The sequence below is a fragment of the Ursus maritimus genome (assembly GCF_017311325.1).
Source record: "Ursus maritimus isolate PB19 chromosome X unlocalized genomic scaffold, ASM1731132v1 scaffold_X1, whole genome shotgun sequence".
NCBI classification, from domain to species: Eukaryota; Metazoa; Chordata; class Mammalia; order Carnivora; family Ursidae; genus Ursus; species Ursus maritimus.
Window position 1 is genome coordinate 30,032,506 of NW_024423319.1, and position 4,224 is coordinate 30,036,729.

The window sequence follows — 4,224 nt, forward strand, 5'->3', positions numbered from 1 at the left end:
CCAGTAGAGGCACGTTCCATGCAGTCGGAGGTTTTTGTGTCTTTTGTTTGACAGTTTATTCCCAGAACCTAGAACGGTGCCCAGAGCCTAAACATCTGTTGAAATAAGCACTAAAATGAAGAGACTTTCTTTTTCTGGTTTGTCAAGTTCACACATTCTGGCACACTACGGTCATCTTGTCTGGAGGGACTGGAAGGGAGGTGGGTCGGCACAGAATACAGAAGGCATAACCGTGGCGGACACCCTTTCCCAGGGTGAGCTTGGCTCTTCCATCATGCTGGCCGCCTGGACGGGAGCAAGTCGCTACACTCCCATCGGGTCCAAGGAGGACTGGAGGAGAACTGTGTCATAATATGCAAATGATTCCTCTTGCACTAGTTCTTCCACCTGGAAGGAAGCAGAACACACAACCAGGTTGGATGCCGTCCCTTCCAGTTCTGCCCCTGATGCTATCACAGAAGGAAATCCTTTGCATTCTGGGCCAATTTAGGTGCTTCGCTATGTAAAACCTTCTCACTTCAAGAGCCAACCAAGTGTGGCTGTCCCTTGCTTACATGCTATAAATAACCAAATTAACCCATCTACAGATGTGGGCTGCAGACACCAAGCTCGCAAAAAGAAAGCCTGGAATATTCCCCAGGATGATGGGACTTCAGCAGGTTTACAAGGTAAATGGCCAGCATTACAAAATAACACTTGCCCTGCTGAGGACTGCTGATTTCAGGGTCAGCAAGAGGGGGTTTCAATCTGCTTAACCCTAAAGTGAGACACAAGCAACATTCTTGTCGGAAAGAGAATAGATCAAGGCCTGGCTCCAGACCTGGGAATGTCCTGGTGAGCTCCCCCCCTTTTTAAAGATTTTATGTATTTATTTGTCAAAGAGCATGCAAGCAGGGGGAGCGACAGGCAGAGGGAGAAGCAGGCTCTCTGCTGAGCAGGGAGCCCAACGCGGGACTCGATGCCGGGACCCTGGGATCATGACCTGAGCCAAAGGCAGACGCTTCACCGACTGAGCCACCGGGCGTCCCTCCTGGTGAGCTCCTTAAATGAAGTTCTCAAGAAGCAGGTTCCTGTGGGGAAATGGAATTGGGAAGTGAGCTTCGAGACGGGTAAGCGGTTACCTGATTCCAGGTGGCCACCAAAGGGCACTTTGGCTTGGAGCAGTTGTGGCAGTGAACTTGGTCATCCACGATCTGGCATCGAAGTAGTCTTTCGGACCGGCCCTGCGGCAGACCTGCCTACAGCTCAAGAAGCACCTGTGTTCGCTGCCGGGCTTGACCCAGAAACTGCTAGCACTCGGGTACGCTCTTCTGTGAAAGCACTTCTTCCTCTGATTTTGATCCAAATCCAAGACGACTTGGATCAGATTCAACAATCATACCGTATCTTGGGGCGCCTGGGTGGCTCAGTCGTTAAGCGTCTGCCTTCGGCTCAGGGTGTGATCCCAGGTCCCTGGGATGGAGCCCCACATCAGGCTCCTCCGCTGGAAGCCTGCTTCTTCCTCTCCCACTCCCCCTGCTTGTGTTCCCTCTCTCTGGCTGTCTCTCTCTGTGTCAAATACATAAATTAAATCTTAAAACAACAACAACAATCATACCATATCCTACACAGCTCTGCCGTGCGCGTCTGCTTTCGGACTTCTTCAGGGCTGCCACTCCTCCACCACATGTCCCCTTTTGGGAGGGGCTGGGGCTGTCCTTCTCTGCATGTTTCCCTGAGCACCGACTTGAGCTCAAAGGGGGAGACAATGCTCAGGTATGCAGAGGTCCCTTAAGAAATTGCATCCAGGCCGACAGGACTGCCATAGACATGTGTATTCTTTGTGTAGATTTCCTAAGTGCTTGCACAGAGCAATTAGCTCCGAGAAATAAGGACACTGGGAAGTTTGGAGGAAAACAAAAGAATATGTTCCTTTCAATGCCTGACTTAGAACTTTGAAAAATTACTAGTTATTCCTGAAACTCTTCTAAAATATCGTCACTTCTGTGACATACTGTGCTGCGGAAGGAACTAATCATCTTATACCTCTGCTTAGAAACGTCTGCCTCAACAGCACATAAAGTCCAATGATACAAGAAAGAAACACCATAAAAACAAGACAGAGGGTTGAAAGATTCTACAAGTGCAGATTTAGGACAGTTTAGATAAGAACTAGAGCAATGAGGGATTTTTCTTCATTTCTTTGCTTTATTTTAAAATGCCTCTTAGGGGGCACCTGGGTGGCTCAGTTGGTTAAGTGTTTGACTCCTCATCTCAGCTCAGGTCTGGATCTCAGGGTCATGAATTCAAGCCCCACCTTGGGCTCCATGCTGGGAATGGAGCCTACTTAAAAAAAAACAAATTAAGGGGCACCTGGGTGGCTCAGTTGGTTAAGTGTCTGACTCCTCATCTCAGCTCAGGTCTGGATCTCAGGGTCATGAATTCAAGCCCCACCTTGGGCTCCATGCTGGGCATGGAGCCTACTTAAAAAACAAATTAAGGGGCACCTGGGTGGCTCAGTTGGTTGAGCGTCTGCCTTTGGCTCAGGTCATGATCTCAGGGTCCTGGGATTGAGCCCTGCATCATCGGGCTCCCTTCTCCATGGGGAGTCTGCTTCTCCCTCTCCCTCTGTGCTCTCTCTCTTTCAAATAAATAAATAAAATCTTTAACAATAATAAATTAATGTTAAAAATAATAAAATGCATCTTAGGGAGGAAAAAGAACTGGAGTAATAATGCAGTGTTTCTGATTCTCTGCCAGCCTGTCCATCTAGATATTCTGCATAATTATTAGAAATAGAAAGGTAAAAAATACTGCTATTGTGCTTACATCCATTACAAGCCGCCAAAAGAGTTTGACCATCAGAGGGAAAGCTCACATTTCTCAAGTCTAAGCAATCAAAGTATAAAGCATTTGATTCTTAGGACGCCTGGGTGGCTCAGTTGGTTAAGTGTCTGCCTTTGATTCAGGTTGTGATCACAGGGTCCTGGGATCAAGCCTCATGTGGGGCTCCCTGCTCAGCGGGGAGCCTGTTTTCCCTCTCCCTCTGCCTACTGTTCTGCCTACTTGTGCTCTCCCTTTGTCAAATTAATAAATAAAATCTTTTTTTTAAAAAAAGCATTTGATCCTTTCTTCCTTTGAAGTGGTCTGATCAATTTAATTTGGGAAGGAAAGGAGGATTATCCACTGGAGATTTAAAATACTTTTCAGCAGAACAACTGTGATTAAAAAATTTTTAGGTAAATGTATAAAAATATACCTCCACAGGACAACTTCTTAAAAAATCTGATGATTTAAAATTAACAAGAATAAAAGAACGAAGGGGATAATGGTGGACTAGGTTATATCCAACTAACCTGTGTGCCAAAAAATGATAAATTCTGGCAAAAAATGAAAAACTGTTTGCAGGCATTGGAGAGTGACCTAAAGGGTAGAAATTGAAGGGGATCAGGCCATTGGAAGAAGGGAAACATTATAGGTTACTCCCACATCTAGCAGGTTCGTTGCCTTGAAATAACCCCCAGGCTGCATGGCATGTGGCCCCAGAAAGTGAGCGGAAGCTGCAGTCTCTATGGCCTTTGCAGGCAGAGGACAGCGTTCAGCGGTGCTAGATTGCCTATGAATGTAGAGAATACACTAGGAAAGGGAGGTTCCACGGGGAGTTTTCAAATGTGCATATAAACTTCTCTCAAATTCTTGAAAGACTCTAAAATTGTACATATGTGGGGTTAAAATCCAAAGAGTGCAGGGGCAGAGCAACAACTGGAAGGTGAAAAGATGTGAAACCACAGAAAGGTCGCATTTTAGGATGAAAGAGTACATACATGCCAAGAGAGTCTCCCTAGAAACAAAAGGAAAACTGAAACAGACATGTGCTAGAAAGGATAAAATCTGTCCATAATGTAACTGCTTGCCAAGACAACCCATAACATGTTTAGGGGAAAATAACAGAAAATCCAGACTATCAAACACATAGTTTCCACAATGGTCAGGGAATGGATGAATGAATGACTAATGAAAGTAAAACAGTAACCCCCAAATTCCCCTAAATTGATCTGTATATTTAGTGGAAGTCCTATAAAAATCCCAGCAATGTTTGTTGCAGACACAGGCTAGCACATTCTAAAATTTATATGGAAAAGCAATTGACCTAGAAGAGCTAAAAGAACTTTTTTTCTTAAGTAGGCTCCACACCCAATGTGTGGCTTGAACTCATGACCCTGATTTCAAGAGTCGCAGTTCTAC

At 45.5% G+C, this 4,224-nt stretch overlaps 1 long non-coding RNA gene across 1 annotated transcript; it reads right to left on the reverse strand.

Annotated features, from left to right (window-relative positions):
• Positions 1-31: 31 nt before the first annotated feature.
• LOC121102479 lies at positions 32-1,470 on the reverse strand. Its single transcript, XR_005834528.1, has 2 exons — positions 983-1,470; positions 32-387 (listed from the first exon to the last, which is right to left on the reverse strand). It is a non-coding gene; the product is annotated as an uncharacterized LOC121102479 (long non-coding RNA).
• Between the last annotated feature and the right edge of the window lie 2,754 nt (positions 1,471-4,224).